Raw genomic sequence first — 18,239 nt, 5'->3', positions numbered from 1 at the left:
CAGTATACTAAATGATGCAGAGGAATGGATCAGCAAGCTAGAAGACAGAGTAGTGGAAATCATTGACATTCTGGGACTGCTATTCCTGATTATGAGCAACAGGTGTTACTTGCCTGATAGTTTGCACAATGCAGGGTTGCCACCAAAGTACACCACATCATGGTGGAGGCACAACAGAATATAAAGACTCTAGGATTCCCTGGGTGAACCTGGGACTTCTGCTCGCTAGGTACATGTGGGCAATATTATAGAATATGTCATATTTGTTCAGTATGTGACCTCCCTTCCTAGGTTGCACAACCAGAGCTGAAACGTTTGGATGGAGCAAAAGGTGCAGTGGATTCCTGTGGAAGTTGTAGCCTCAGGACTTGAACAAACAGCCTGGGTAGCTATACCAGGGTAGTCCTCACCCTGGATCATTGGACAAGAGCATCTCCAATCTTAGGAGTTTCATAAAATGGGAGGAGGGTGGGAACATGCATTTTACCTCTCCTCATTCCTGCAGAAATCTCTGCTGTGTCTGGCACAAAAACACCGTGATATAAATCAGAACAGTTGTGGCGACAGAAGGCAGAATCAAACATTGCTGGATCTGTCATCCCCAACTGAAGTCCCTCTCATCCTGCACTCCCTGTGTAATGGCCTGGTCAGTGCACAATAACTTGGACTTTTCTTAGGCTCCAAGACCAAGAAGACACACTAAACTCACTAGCCAAGGTGGTAATGAGCAACTGAAAAGCCCTCGATTATCTGCTGGTGGAACAGGGTGGCATTTGTGTTATTGTTAACATCTCTTGCCGTGTGTATATAAAAATAATTCAAGAAAGGTAAAAATTGAGCTGTAGGAAATCCAGAAAATTACTTATGAGAAATCTACAGCCAACATCATGGTGGAAAACTTAAACCTTTCTCAACTATACAGGACCAAGACAAGGATTTCTGCTATAACAACTTCTATTCCACCTTGTACTGGATGTTCTAGCTAGGTAATTATGCAATGAAAAAAAATGCCGGCCAAATTAAAAAGGAAGAAGTAAAACTATATTTATTTTCAGAAGCCATTATCTTTTATGGTTTTAAGAACCTGCAAAGTAACTATTAGAGCTGAAAACAAATTCAGCAACATTGAAAATATCAATATAAAAATCAGCTATATTGTTATACGATAGCTATAAAAATCTAAATTTTAAATTAAAAAAATTATTTACAATAGCATGAAAAAGAAGAAAATACTTGGAAATAAATGTAGCACAAAAGGTGCAAGAATTGTACACTGAAAACTGCAAAAAATCATTGCAAGAAATTTAAAAACAAAATCTAGATAAATGGAATGACATCCATATTCATGGATTAGAATACTTAATATTATTAAGAGGGCAATAATTCCCATGTTGCTCCAGAGATTGAATACAACCTCTTTCAAAGTTGTAGCTGCTTTTTTAACAGAAATTGACAAGCTTCTCCTAAAATTCATATATAAAAACAAAAGAACCAGAATTGCCCAATCTTGGAGAAGAAGATTAAAGTCGCAGGATTCACACTCTGCAATTTCAAAATTTTTTACAAAGCTATAGTAACCAAGACTGTGTGGTACTGGTAGGGTATGTAAATAGGTATAGAGATCAATGGAATAATATTTAGGGTCAATTGATTTTTATTAAGGCTTCCAAGACAATTCACTAGAAGAAATAAATCTTTTTAACAAATGATTCTGGCACAATTGGATACTCACATGCAAATGAATGTGAAGTTCTATTTCACATTTTATACAAAAATTAACTCAAAATAGATCAAAAACCTAAATGTAACTACTAAAACTACAAAATTCTTAAAGAAAATATGGAAGCACATTTTTTGATCTTGGATTAATCAATTAATTTTTAGACATGACACCAAAAGCATCAACAACAAAAGGAAAAAAAAAAAAAAAAGACCAGTTAGGCTACAACAAGATTAAAAACTTGTGTGCTTCAAAGGATAATGTCAAGAACATGAAAAGACAACTCATAAAATTGAAGACTATATTTGAAAATTATACATTTGATAAGGGTTTGGTGTTCAGAATATAAAAAGAACAATTAACACCCAAGAATTAAAAGACTAATCACCAAATTAAAAAATCTGTAAATATCTGGATAGACATTTTCCTAAAGAAGATATGCTCATGGCCAAGAAGCACATCGTGCACTGAATATCATTAGTCACTATGGAAAGGTAAATCAAAACAAAAATGAGATATTGTTCATGCACTTTAGAATGGCTGTAATCCAAAAGATGAACAATAACAAGTGTTGGAGAGGATCTGGAGAATTTGGAACCCTCATACATTCTTAGTGGTAATGAAAAATTTTGCAGTCACTTTGAAAAACAGTTTGTCATTTTCTCAAAATGTTATATATAGAATCACTATATAACCTGGAAATTGCACTTTTAGGTGTCTACGTATATACCCCAAAGAAATGAAAGCATTCATCCATACAAAACTTACACACGGATACATAGCAGTATTATTCATAACATCCAAAAAGTGGAACAACCTTAATATCCATCAACTGAGGAATGGATAAAAAATACTTAAAAATTCGTAAAATGGAATATTACTCCACCATAAAAAGGAATAAAGTACTGATGAATGTTACAGCATTGGTGAACCATGAAAGTATTATGTTAAATGGGAGAAGTCAGACATAAAAGGTCATATCTTGTATGACTCTTTTCATATAAAATGTTCAGAATAGGCAAATCCTTAGTGATAGAAAACAGATCAATAGTTTCTAGGAGCTGAAAGAGGGAGCAATAGTGTGTAATTACTAGTGAGTAGAATGTTTCTTTTTGGGGTGATGAAAATGTTCTGGAATTCGTATATGGTGATGGTGGCACAACTTTATAAATATACTAAGAACCACTGAATTTTACACTTTAAAAGGGTAAATTTTATTATATGTGAATTAGAAGAAAAATAAAAGAAAGGGGTCTGCTCCTCCTGTCTAGAAATGCTATGTATACCTCCATGTGGTCTATCACATCATGCTCCCACTAGTTTCCCTCTTCTCTTGCTTCATTCAGCTTTAAACTCTCAACAGACCCTCATGAGGGCAGTTATCATTTGCTATGGAATACATGTTAATGGATACAAAGTGAATTGCCTAAGGGGAAAAAAAAGAAGTTTATTTCTATTGGAAACACTGAAGAGCTCCCAACTGTCCAAACCATGAACCTGAACGTGTGAAATCTTTGTTGGAGCTAACTTGCTCCCATGCTTCTATGCTATTGTGTTCCATGAACCTGGTTGACCATCACAAGCCAGCATGGTCAATCCTTCGGGTACCCTCAGTTCTTCCTTCACTATATGATATAGCATAACTCAGCTTTTCTGAATTTTGTGAGCTCATTGTTATTAACCTAGAATAAATATCACTATAATCTCATTCATAATCATACTGAATTTCAAATAACAGATTGAAATTCATTTAAAATCAATATGTTTCTGATTACACGTGATGTTTATGAATAAAAAACAGAAACGATTTAAGTGGGACAGCACAATCCATAAGTGGTAAAAGCATGTGAATGTGAGTTTCCAGTGAGAGATCTGTATAAAGTATTCAAGTAATTCGGTTGGTATTTTAAGGGCCCATCACTCTGACAGCTGCATGTGTGGGTGTTTTTTGAGTTTATACACTCACAATAATGACTATAGTGTACATAATTACGTACTTAGAGTGGCCATCACCGTTGGCAATGTACAAGGTTAATCATTTTCATTACTATGGTAAGCTTTCATTAGGTTATCTTGTGATAATAAACGACAATCCTATATCTCAATGGCTTCCAACAGCAAAGCTTTATTTCTTTCTTGTACTACATGTCAGAGGTGCAGGTTGCTGTGACTCTGCTCAGAGCCTCTTTTCATTTCACAGCCCAGCTTTAAGAATTATACCTTAACTCAGTCTCATGATAAAAAGCAAAGAAAACAACATCCAAACCATGTTGGGCTCTTAAAGCTTCTGTTTGGATATGACAAGGTCACGTCCATTGTCCTTCCATTGGTCACAGAAGGTCATAGGGTCAGTCTCAACAAAAATGATGTGCAGCCATCTACATATACTGGAGAGAGCCACCAAAAGTCACATAGCAACTCTTGGAATTGTGTCTCTTATAGGAGAGAGTCAATTAAGAAACTAAAACGATTTACCATATATATGTTATTGATTCAGTCTCTCACTTACCTCTTTGTCTTTTCAGATATTGCATCTCTAATATCCTTCTGTGCCTTGATGCCTGGTAACTTCTATGAAGTCCTTCCAATCAAATCTCTATTATAAAATTAAGCATATGCTCCCATGATTTTGTTTTTATTTATTTTCTATTACCTTTGTCTAACAGTAAGCTACTCAAGAGTCGGACTAGAAAAATTCTCTTTGTTACCTGGATTCGGAAACTGTAAGTGTTCAGTGAGTATTTGATGAATTAATGACAGAACAATGTCAAGTTCTGTTATTAAGCTGGGCATTTTATGTCTTATTTGATGACATTCTCTTCTTTCCTCCTCACTCCTTCCCTGCCGTCTTTCTAACTTTAACTAACATTGGTTGAGTGTCTTCTATTTGTTCAACAATGTAGCATGAAAACAACAATGAATAAAGCATTCTTTGTATTATTCAGTGTCCCACAGTTTACTAGGAGACAGAAATACTTGAACAAGAAGTCAGATTAATAAATAATGCCCAGATTGATGTTACCAGCATGAAACTGAAATCTGACAGTCTCAATATCTTACCAGAAATTCAATTGCAGGGCTTTCTGTATTCCAATTCAGGGCATTTTGAATGGCATTATCTTAATTGTAGAATGTCTAAGGGAATTCTGAACAAATTACCTTTCTGTCAAAATTCCTTGGTCATATTTTTTGGCTGACACACTTGCTTTTATTTTCAGACACTTGTCCTTTGTGGCTCATATAAGACAATCATGTCCTCTAAGTCTATATTTTTGTGGTTTTCAAACTGGCCTGCTGACTTTTAAACAGCCCTTAGCATATCATCAGAGCTTTCATCAAATCACCATTATTATCTTGACCCCAACATATTACAGTTATCACCAATGTGTTCGTTGTTAATTAAATAATTAGCTATACTATAAATGTTAACATTTATAGTATTTGATATGGCTAAAGTAAAAGATAGTTATCTAAATTAAAATACTTCCTGGGACTTCCCTGGTCATGCAGTGGTTAAGAATCTGCCTGCCAATGCAGGCGACATGGGTTCGAGCTCTGGTCCAGGAAGATCCCACATGCTGTGGAGCAGCTAAGCCTGTGCACCACAACTACTGAGCCTGTGCTGTAGAGCCTGTGAGCCACAACTACTGAGCCCGCATGCCACAACTACTGAAGCCTGCATGGCTAGAGCCCATGCTCCACAACAGGAGAAGCCACCACAATGAGAAGCCCGTGCAGTGCAATGAAGAGTAGCCCCGCTCGCCACAACTAGAGAAAGCCCATACGCAGCAATGAAGACCCAACACAGCCAAAAATAAATAAATAAATATTTAAAAAATAAATAAAATACTTCCTGGTTGAAATAAGGAGAAAAAGAAAAAAACACTTTTTCTAGACAGATGAAGCTCTCTGAGAACAAAAAGTACCTTTTCAGTAACACAATTTTGGGGGTAATGAAGTAGCTACAAGTTTTGGTATTCTGTTCAGAACAGACAAATCCACAAGGGAAAAGATAGATAAAGAGCTAATTTTCACTGGTGTAACAAAGTTTGATCTTTCCCTTAAAATACGCTTTCTCTGTAATATCAGTTGATTGGGCTTGTCAACTGAAGAAAGTGAGTTGATAACCCAATAATCCAACATCTCAGATGCTTTTGAGGAAAACAATAGGCTTGATTATCTGAAATGATTAAATCATTGTCCTAGGAGGAAACTTCAATCTTACCACCACCCTTTTAAGTCTTTTTGACTGTAGAAAGAGTATTGTGTGGGTTCTTCATGTCACACTTTAGAAGAAAACTTAAGCATTGTTGCTTCAATTGCTGTATAACAAGTTACCACAAAACGTGGAAGCTTGAAACAGTACATTTTTATCTCATACAGTGTCTGTGGGTGAGGCATTTGGGAGTGATTTAGCTGCGTGTTTCCAGTTTAAGGTCTCTTGTGAGGTTACAGTAAAGATATGAGCCAGACTTCGGCTATCTGAAGGCTTGCCTGGGACTTATCACGCAGAGGAGCAAGTCACCTCATGCTGGAAGTGCTTTCTTATATTTGCAATAGATGTTAGCACCACTTATGCTCTAAGGCCAAGTTCTGGTTCTCCCATCAGAAAAACTCTATGACTTTACCTGGGGAAAACACTAAAACCAGTAAACACTGAAGGTTTCTTATCCAAAAGCTATTTTATCCCTTTCAGCTCTCTGCCTCTTATTTTATTCCTTTGGTGGGGGGACAAAAGCAACTACTGCCATCCATCAAAGATGAAAGTCATGAAAGAATTAATTGGTCTTGAATTTTATCTCATTAAGGGGTCAAGACAAAATCTGTATCAGAGCTGACAGTTTTGAGTTTGTCCTTAGTTTATTGTCTTTGGCAAAAAGAAAAGAGAGATACATTTTTCAAAAGTAGAAGAGAAAATAATCTCCCAGGTATCTAATTTGCATGTTAGAAACAAGCCTTGGCTATCAGGGTTCATGAAAGTTTGAGTTTGTACTGAAAGTGATAGTCAACTCTCAGATAACAAAGGAATGAAAGGGAACATGGGCACAGATAACCCCAAATTGTGGCATCAGGGGGTACTGTTGAGATGACTAAGTTGACACAAGACCTGATAGCTCTTCCCTGCCCACCCACTGTGGGTATGATTCTCTTATTCTTTTCTTTTTTCTATCTAAGTACCTTTCAATGTCATGCTTGTCATCTATGCTTACAAAGCTTATAGAACAGGAAATACATAGAGAAACCCCAGTCAATAAAGGTCTCTATACCTCCTTTTGACCTGATCCTGACCAGATAAAATGCCAACTTCTTCCCTCAAAACCCCAATCATCTAGAAAATCCAGGCCACTTATCTATTAATTCCTGTACAACAGAACGAGCCTGAATTGCTTGATTTAAAGTAGCATATGGGTGAAGCAATGTAGGAGGAACCATGTGTTGAAGTTAGAGAGAGTAGAAATTAAAGGTTGCTTAATAATGGACCCCACCTCCCTGAAAGGAAGGACATCTCTATGTGAACCACGTAGAATTTGCAAACCCATCAACAAGACACTGAATAACTGACATTTGAGTGTCTACATCAGATATTCCTGGAGTCATAGACCCTAAGAAGTATGCACCTAACCTAATGTTCAGGGCTCAGTGAGAGCTGGATTCCCACAAGAATTTATAATATCCTTAATTTGAAGAGGGCCCCTCCTTCCAACATCCCTCATCCCACTTTAGTTGAGTTCAATTTGACAAACATTCTTTAGACACATGTTATGTGCCAGGGACTGAGATACTGAACATACAACGATGAATAAGATAGGGTCCCCCTTGGTCACAGACTAGTGGGGAAAGTAGCTATAAGTAGACAATTTCATTGTAGTATTATAAGCTCAGTGGTAAAAGTAAGCATTGAAGACTATGTAATTAGAGAGATGTGGATACCCTAAATGGGGCAAATCTTTCTTTTCCATCCATAAAAAAGGCACCTGAGAATATCATTGTTTGTGCAACAATGTCTCTGAGAAGCCATAAGCGATAAAATTTAATAAATTTTAAATTGAATTTAAGTTTGAAGTTCAAGCAATCTCACAAGTATGATGACTTTCCTAGAAACAGTAGTGAGTTTTCTCTCTATTTCAATATAGGGTGCTAATTATCTCTTGAAGCCTTTTAGCTTAATGAAACAAACTCTACTGACTTGGTCTCCTTAGAACAATATGTCTTAGGTACTGAAACCTTATGCTTGCTAAAGTGCTACACTGGAGCATTACTCATTCTCACCAGGATTCAAGTGACAGAGGATAAAATGACTTAAGCTAGGAGTGTGAGGGGAGAGACTGAGAGGCAAGGATACATGAACAGAGAAAGAATGAGATATTATGTCAGCCAGAGGGTCAGAGCATGAGATAGGAGATGATTATTATCAAGAAAGTCTGTTTCTCTAATTTCCTCTCTCTTAAAAAAGCAAGACAGTGTCTGTGAGGGGGCCAGGCAAGTGCTGTTTTTGAAGTCTAGGCTAATGATGGAAACTTGGTAGAAACTCCTAATCAGAAAGTTAGTCTTCCTAGCCATGGCGTTAGTGGCCACCTTGACTCCCTCCACAAGGATGGGTGATATTGTATTATCCCCTACCCTCCATGATTGGATATGGGAAAAAGAAATGTGGATGGCAACACTTGGTTGTGCTCAGTTGGTCCTCATAGATTTTTTAAATCAAGAATGAATTTAGAAAAAAAGCAACATGCCAGGGATAAAGAGAACATGTCAGGGAACATGGTGAGGGGTTATGAACCAGTCAACCAGGTTGCTCTATAAAAAGTATTGGAGTAGCTAAGAAGTTGGAAGAATGAAGCAAGAGATATCAAAGAACATAAACAGGGCAAGTACAGAAAATTCAAGGGCTGACTTTGGACTTACATATTGAATGTTGATGCTTTTGCCCATGGAGTTTTTCTTAAGCGTTTCATAATTTGTCTGTACTTCAGAATTCCCTAAAGTATATTGGGATATTAATAATACCTATCTTATAGAATTCTGTGGAGAATTATACTGATATGTACAATATACACACATACACACACAAAATATGTATATGTATACACGTTACAACTGTGCTGGGCTGGCATGTAAAAATTTAGAAATAATTCAACAAATATCCATTTTTATTGTTTTATTACTATTGTTGTTGTTATTTTTGGAATGACATATTATAGAGTCCGGAAATAGATCCTTGATGTTGATGGATGTTCCTAAACATCCTTCAAGTATCTTGGGGCATATGATTAGTGGCAATTTTTTGCTCTGTTTCAACAATGCCTCTTCTCCATCCCCAGTAATTGAGGGTGAGGGATTGTGGTTTCTCTGCAGTTTGTAATTTCCTCTTATCCCTCAAAATCATGACATTTGATTTAATCATTGTAAGTCCTGCTTGGAAACAAGCACACATCAAATGTGATCCATGGCTCCAGATTCCCCATGATCATTAGCTGATTCTCTTATTACGACCAATAGAAATTATTTTAATACTTTATTTCCTTAGTAACTATGTATTAAGTGTCTGACATAGTTCATTTAATCTCCATGAGGTTATTGCAACTGTCCCTACTGTACAGATAAGACAACTGAGTGTCAGAGGTTAACTCACTTATACAGAATCAAATCACTTGGGTAAATTGGAGACCCTGGATTGGAACCAAGGGCTGTTTGGTGTTGGAGCTCAAGCTCTTTACCCTTCCTCCTGCTGCCTCCTCATAATTCCATCATCAAGTCATAATGGTGTCTCCTGCCTTGCACTGCACTCTCAAGAGGTTTGCCAATCCCTTACCCTGAAGCCATCTGCCTTAATCTTGTGATTTGGAAGGATCAAAGGCACATTTCTGAATTTCTCCCTTCTTGCCTCTATCTTCTGCTGAATGTTCTGATGTAGCCTCTCTCTCTCTCTCCCTTTAGTGAACACCCGCAGCCATCAGTCTGAGTCCCCTTCACTCCCCCTGCCAGCTGATTAACCCCCCAGCATGCTAAATCCTGGTCATTCTCAGTAGCATCAGCACCTCCTGGGAACTTAGAAATGCAAATTCTCAGGCCCACTCCAAACCTCCTGCACCAGAAACTCCAGAAATGGGGAGCTCTTGGTGATTCTGACACATGTTCAAGTTTGAGAATCACCGTGATAGTCTAGCAATGTGGGCATCACGCGGATAGGCCCACACATTGTTCGGCTGTGTAAAAATGCTAAGTGGATCCTCTCTTGTTCAAATCAGTGAAATGATAAAATACAAAAATTTTAAAGTATTCTCTCATTAGAAAAATCAGTTTTATCAATTGGATGATTACAATAAAACCAGGCCCTCGATAAGTGCTTGTATATGCAGGGATGGGATGGTGCACAGAAAGAACAAAGGAATCCCATTGGAACATTAGGAAATTGTTGGCTAGAAACTAAACTCATGGACTTTGAGTTACAAAAAATGCAGCAGTTACATTTTGAAGACCCAAAAGACTTTGTTCTTCTGTTGATTTCTGGGGAATGGGCCAGTCCACTTCTTACTCTCTACAACAAAATCTGGTATTTGCTTTCCAAACTCTTAAGGAAAATTAGAGAGAAATTCAGGGAATTCAGAAGAGGCCAATTACCAAAGGAAACAGAGAAATTTAATTATGACACAAAGAAAATGCCCTGAAGAAGCACTGCTTGTGGGGAAAACTATCTTAACAGTAGAACTGTTAAACTTGGATGAACTCAACAACGTTGAACTGTTACAAAGCTAATTATAGTCTTTCTTTATCCTGCTTTGCAGAACTAAGCAGAAATATTGGTTTGATTATGTGACACTGTCCAGATCAACCAAGGGTGTCATATAATAAAAGGCATTTGTTCCATATTATGTTTCAAAAATCTGAAAAATTCCGAATTCCCAAGCACCACTGGGCCCCTGTGTTTCAAGGAAAGGATGAAGCTGTCAGCCAGGAAGCTGCATTCTTTATCTTGGTACCTTTCCACAGTGCACCTCTCACCATTCCCCTTTCACACCCTGTTCCCTCTTCCTCCTCCACTTAAACCAGCTCCCATACAACGGGCAAGAACCTTGCAGAAATGATCCTTCTTTTGAAATCCTTAGAGAGATAGAGTTGCTTTTCCTCTGTGCTCCCATTTTGCCCAACCCTTACCACAGAAGTGAAGTGATTTTCCTAAGATCACACTATATCACAGATTTGGAAATCAAGCTCACCCTTAGAAAAAGAGGTAAAAGAAATATAAGAAAGAAGTGTTGAGTACAAGCAGGGCCTCCACCTAGGTGTTCAAATGTCTTAAAACTCTTGGTTCCAAAAATTCAGAGAAGCACAAAGACTGTCCCATTCTGTAATCTCAGTAGGATACTCTTGAAGTATCTGCCTTCAGAAAGGGGACATTAGCCAGTCCGCTCTCGTAAGTGGCTATTTCCTCTTCCATTCAGAAGCAGAGAAAGAGGTAACTTATTCATACTATGTTTCTTTATTCCTCTTTAACTGTTCCCTACTTCCCAATACAGCTCTTCTTAAGAGTCATCCATCATAACACCTAGCCTATGCCGCATTCAAGCCCTAATAGGTTCCTTTTTACCACAGGGAGATTATTGTTAAGGCTTGAATGAACAGCAGCTTGTATTTACTTCTCTTGTAAATCGTTCACTATCTTTGCAAGGAAGGACAGTTTCTTGCCATTTTCATTATCTGAGACACTCATGTTAAATCACTTTATGTGCACTTTTATTTGCAAATCATATATATCCATCCTTCAATTTCAATTTTAGGAAAAATAAAATATTTACGTCTTGAAATTCTGACAGCTTGAAATTTCTTAAATAAATTTTCTGATCATTTTTTAAGCTGCAATAATCGCCTTCCAAAGACTATAGCATTTTGCCTTCAATTCAGTTCATAAAATAATAGAAGATGTGAGGTGTGGACATGCTAATGGTGGAGAACTTTGGCCCTGGAGACAGGCTGATATGCCTTTTATAGGAGGTGCTACTTTTTACTAAAAGTGGGTTACTAAACATCTTTAAAAGCAGTAGTGATGGCTAATATTTATTCTAAGTTCCCTTAGTGAAAGTTACTGTGATAAGCACTTAACAAGAATTATTCTCTTTCAGATTTATGATAATCATGTGCAATAAGTACAGATGCTATTCCCATTTTACAGATGAGGAATCTGAGGTCAAACAACTTGCTCAGAATCAAATAGCTGATAGATAGGGAACTGGGATTCAAAGCCAGGCAAGGTGTGCCCAAAGTCTACTCCTACTGCAATGTTCTTTTAAATGTGGGTTTCTTTTTTTGTAAAATGGGGATAATAATGTTGCCTATAGGAGGGGTTCTTGAGAGGATGAGGAGAAACAGTGGGACTAAGACAGGCAGCACACTGCCTGCCTGGCTCTCTAAAGTCTCTTTCCAGAGACCACCATGAGAAACTTCCCAAGGTCACAGGTAAGTAAGGATCTGAAGTTATGCAGGAACTTAAGGGAAAGTCAAACAGATGATAAAGAATTTGGGGGAAATTAGGAAGCTGGGAGCACTTAAATATAAGATCTGACACTTTGGGAAATAGCACCTAGTCCCTATTTTAGAATATATCAGAACATATATACCTTATATCAGAAGTTCTGATATAAGGAAAACTCTTCTCAGAAATGTAAAAGAAGTATAACTTGCTATATGTGGTTTTTTTTAATCTCTTGGGGTTATTTTTTTCCAATCTTTCTCTTATGTTCACCTTTTTCTTCATACAGTTTTTTCCAGCAATATGACAGAACTATAAATGTTTCGCATGGTTTATGGCATTTATGGAAGGAAAAGAAACAACTTTTTAACTGTCCTCTCTGTGCCAGGACCTTAGTTAGGCTCACACCATCCTCACAAACTCTGTAAGAAAGATGCTGTTATCCCGTATCACAGATGAGGAAATTTGCCTTAAATCCAGGGAACAGGCCTTACCCTCTGTCTTGCCTGACATCCAGGGATAAGCTCAAAGGAGTTGATTCTCACAAAGACCCATAAATAATAAAGATTGCATCAACAATGAAAATCCTATGTGTCTGTTTTAAAGAAAAATCTTCAATTTGTTTCCCTTTTATTTATTAATGTAGCAAATTACTCTCTTCGCGTAGCTCTGTGTTTGCTTCTCCAGGGAAGAGAAACCTGTTTTTGCTTATTGTTTTTCTGACTATAGACTGACAACTGGTTTACCGCTCTGCATTCTCAATCAACTACAGGGGGCTTATTGCTGGGATCCAGGTATCCCAAGGGCAGAACAACTGGTCCTTATTTTGAGAGAGCCCCAAGTTTAGAACTGCACTTAGAACTTGAGCCCCCAGCATTCATTTGCTAACTTTGGACTTGCATGGTTTGACTAGACATGAGATACAGATGAAGTGAGCTGAGTATGCATTTCATCCCTCCTCCCAACCCTTACCATGAGCTTCCGTACACCCAAAACCATCTGTTGTGTACCTTAACATTTCAGCTCCTGCCATAAGAGGATTTTGCTAAATTACCTTAATTCTGAACCCTAACCATTCTGTTCTTCCTGCAGATATTTTCTCCCTCTGCCTCCTTATTTCTCCTTTTCTTCTAAGGTTGAAATTAGGTCACTTATTTCCAGAATGGCATGGTGTTTTGTTTCTTGGGTTTTTTTTTTTCTTTTTTCTAGATTGGTAGCAATAAAATAATGAAAACTGAAGTCCTAAACACAGGAGATAGGGAGAAACTGAAGTTTCCTTTTTATATTAGAAATCTAGGCTCCCTGGAGGCTCTCATAGAGCTGATTTTCTTTCACTCTAAAATTGTCTCCTGGCACAAGCATAGAAAATAGCATTTCTTTTTGCATTTTTTAAAAACACAGTAATGTAGAAAGGTTGATTTCAAAGGCTTCAGATGAATTAGTTTGATTGTATATCCCTGAGGCGATATTACCACAAAGGAAAAGAGCTAAGAGGGAATATGCACTTAGGACTTAAGGATGCTAAGAGTTTGTACTTGGTCATATAAACCCAGGTGAAAGAAACAGGGAAGGGAAGAACATTGCACTTGAAAAAAATTCCAGGATCTGACTTCATAGAGAGAGACCCTGGCTTAGTCACATTGTCCCCTGAGACTTGGTTTCTTTCAGCTGTGCAAAATGTCGATATTATTTTCATTTAGATTAATAAAAGAGTATCAAGAGAGAAAAGGAAAGTAATGGTGCTGCTAAAATCTGCACTCATCCTTGTCTTGCCCCTTCAGGTCTCACTCCAAAAGAGGACTTTCCCCCACATCAAAATTAACCCTCTTTCTGAGCATTGATTTCTAATACATCCCAATCCTTTGGGATGCTGTTAACCAATTACAGCCTTTCTCCAATATCAATTCCATTCTCCTTCCAATATCTTCATCATCACTTTCTTAACTGGTTCTTTCCATAAAGAATTTAAAACACTTGAGTCTCTCTCATCATAAGGAAAGAAACAAACCAAACATGATTTTCTTTTGACCCCATGACTCCTTCATGAATTGCTCCCTCACTGTCCTCCCCTAAGAGCCAATCATTCCATTTTCTTTAGATGCTTTCCCCACTTTATCCAATTTTCCACCCCCTCCTCATCTCTGTCCCCTCTTCTCCTTTCTATTTTCCCTTTTAAACATTTTCCTTTTGTCTTCTGATAGTCACCTCTATATTGCCACTAATTGTTTTTTTACAAGATATTATTTGTTGGCTTTGGCCATGAAAGGTGAGAATTCAACTTTTTTTTTCCTTTCTGTTTGTCTACAATTTTGATAGTTATTATTTTATTTCCATTTCTCTTCTAAGCTATTAATTTTATATTATCTTTGTGATTTTTCCCTCACTGAGATGAAAATATGATTACACCCTTCTTTCTACTTTACCTTCCCCCCTGCTGCTCCCCATCTTCCATCAACTGTAACTTGACTTTTACATTGACAAAAATATATAAATTTTTTTTCTGTTTTCTAAACATTATTCTGTCTTCTGTGTTTTGTCAAAGGTTGATCCTTAAAGGTTGACATCAACTAAACAGTGTTTAATCCATTTTCTTCTTTTGTGCATTGTTGAAATAAAAAACATGTGTTTCTTTACCCTCTTGCTAATATTTTCTCCCTTCTTAGTAATTCTAATTTGGGATCCATCCCACATTTCTTTTTGCAGTTTACAGGTTTAATATTCTAATTTAGACCAGTAGCTTTCTAGGCCTGATTTTCAACAGTGACTGTGATTTTTGTATATTGGGTTCCTGCTCTAACTCATATCTACCTCAAGCCATATTTTGCTACTGTCAATTCTGTGAATTCTGTTATAATTTGATGCATACAACTGCCTGTAATATTTTTAAAATGTTTATACTTAGGATATATAATTGTGGGAGGTGGTGGCTTTTACTAAATTCAAGTCATAAAATAAATGTTATTTGAGAAGCACATATTCATGAGAAATTAAATATTTAATATATTTTTTTAGAAAGGAAGTTGCCTTTAGACTTGTCTAAGCATTTTTTTAAAGGTAATAATAAATAACAGAATGTTCAAACCACCAACAGTTTACTCTTTCTAGAGTTAGCTAGAGAACTGAGATGAGTGGAAATTTTCGTATGTAGAGATGAGATTAGAAAGATACATTTGCGGGCTTCCCTGGTGGCGCAGTGGTTGAGAATCTGCCTGCCAATGCAGGGGACACGGGTTCGAGCCCTGGTCTGGGAAGATCCCACATGCCACGGAGCAACTGGGCCCGTGAGCCACAATTACTGAGCCTGCGCGTCTGGAGCCTGTGCTCCGCAACAAGAGAGGCCGCGATGGTGAGAGGCCCGCGCACCGCGATGAAGAGTGGTCCCCACTTGCCACAACTGGAGAGAGCCCTCGCACAGAAACGAAGACTCAACACAGTCATAAATAAATAAATAAATAAATAAATAAATAAAAAAGAACGTGAATTTCTTAAAAAAAAAAAAAAAAAGATACATTTGCAGATAGAACGTCATAAAATAGAAACACTCCATACACCTATTTCCCTATCATTGCTTTATTATATTCAACACCCTATAAAATCATAGCCGTTTTAATCATCTTCATAATCATCATTATAGTTGCCAATTTAGAATTTAGAATCCAAAATAAAGGAACAAATCAAATTACAGAAATTTCCTCTGAGTCTTCCTCATTTCCAAACCCATTAGCCTTATTTTTTTTATTTTTAATTTTGGCTTTATTGAGGTATAATTGGCATAGAACATTGTAAGATATTTAAAGTGTACATTGTGGTAATTTCATATACATATATATTGTGAAAGAATTCCCCCCATCTAGTTAATTAACATGTTCATCACCTCATATATTTGCCGTTTATTTTTCTTTTTGTGGGAGAATAGTTAAGCTCTATTTTTAGCAAATCTCAGTTACACAATACAGGATACTGTTATCAACTATAGTCAACATATTATACTACAGATTGTCAGACCTTATTCATATTACAGCTGAAAGTTTGTACACTTTCACCAACCTCTCTCTATTTTTCCCACCCTGCGGCCACTGGCAACTACTTTTCTACTCTGTTTCTATGAATTTGACCTTTTATTTATTTATTTTTTAGGTTTCACATATAAGTAACACCATGCGTCTTTCTCTGTCCAGCTTATTTTGCTTAGCATAATGTTCTCAAGATCCGTCAATGGCAGAATTTTCTTATTTCTAATAGCTGAATAATATTGCTGATATAGGGCGTATATATACCTCATACCTTCTTATCCACTCATCCGTTGACAGACACTTAGATTGCTTCCATATCTTAGCTATTGTAAATAATGCTGCATGGGGGTGCAGATATCTCTTTGATAGTCTGTTTTCATTTCCTTTGGATACATACCCAGAATTGGGATTGATAGATCATATGGAGGCTTTATTTTTAACTTTTTTGAGGAACTCCATACTATTTTCCATATTGGCTGTATCAACTTACATTTCCACCAACAGTGCACAAGAGTTTCCTTTCACTGCAGTCTCACCAACACTTGCTATCGCTTATCTTTTTTTTTGTGATAGCTATTTTAACAAAGGAGAGGTGATATTTCACGGTGGTCTTGATTTGCATTTCCCTAATGATTAGTGATGTTACGCACCTTTTCATATACCTGTTGGCCACTTGGGTGTTTTATTTGGAAAAAAAAATCTATTCAATTCCTCTGTCCATTTTTAATCAGATTGTTTACTTTCTTTGATATTAAGTTGTATGAGTTCCTTATATTTTGGATATTAACCCCTTATAGCTTTGCAAATATTTTCTTCCATTTTGTAGGTTAGCTTTTCATTTTGTTGATGGTTTCCTTTGCTATGCAGAAGTTTTTAGTTTGATGTACTCTCACTTGTTTATTTTTGCTTTTGTTGTCTTTGCTAGTGGCGTGAAATCCAAAATATCATTGCCAAGACCTACATCAGGGAGTTTATCCTCTATGTTTTCTCTAGAATCTTATGGTTTCAGGTCCTACATTTAAGACTTTAATTCATTTTGAGTTGATTTTTGTGAATAGTGTAAGAGAGGGGTCATTTCATTTTTTTTGCACGTGGCTGTCCAGTTTTCCCACCATCATTTATTGAAAAGACTATCTGTCCCCCATTGTGTAGTCTTGGAGTCTTTGTCATAAATTAATTGACCATATATGTGAGGGCTTATTTCTGGGCTCTATATTTTCTTTCATTGATCTATGTGTCTGTTGTTATGCCAATACCACACTATTTTGATTATTATAGCTCTGTAATGTAATGAAATTAGGAAGTGTGATGCTTCCATCTTTGCTCTTCTTTTTCAAGATTGCTTTGACTCTTTGGGATCTTTTGTAGCATCATACAAATTGTAGGCTGTCTTGTTCTATTTCTGTGAAAAATGCCATTGGAATTTTGATATGGATTGCATTAAATCTGTAGATAACTTTGGATAATATAGATGTTTTTAACAATAGTACTTCTCCTAATCCATAAGCATGGAATATCTTTACATTTATTTGTGTCTTCCACAATTTATTTTAACAATATCTTATTCTTCAGTATACAGATCTTTTACTTCCTTGATTAAATTTATTAGTAGTTCTTATTTCTTTTTTTGCAATTTTTGTGCATGTGATTGAATTTTAAATTTCTCTTTCTGTGTATAGCAATGCAACTGATTTTTGTATATTGATTTTGTTTCCTGCAACTTTACTGAATTTATTTATTCATTCTTTTAAATTTTTGTTGGAGTCTTCAGGTAAACCCATTAGATTTAATTTCCAGTGTGTATTACTTTTCTAAAAGTACTATTTCATTCTTTTAATCATATTCTAACAGGGTGTTTTAATCCAAGTTTTCTCTCCCTTGGTTTATCTTTATGCTTATAAGCTCTGACATAAAAAAAAAAAAAAAGGAAGAAGAAAAGAAAGAAAAAAAATAAAGAAAAGGGAGATGGGGGAGGTCAAGCAAATAAACTAATACTTTTCTTTGAAAGTAGAATATACCACTTATAGCTTCAATGATT

Source organism: Eschrichtius robustus, chromosome 4 (assembly GCF_028021215.1).
Source record: "Eschrichtius robustus isolate mEscRob2 chromosome 4, mEscRob2.pri, whole genome shotgun sequence".
Classification (NCBI taxonomy): domain Eukaryota; kingdom Metazoa; phylum Chordata; class Mammalia; order Artiodactyla; family Eschrichtiidae; genus Eschrichtius; species Eschrichtius robustus.
This window is presented reverse-complemented; position numbering follows the sequence as displayed.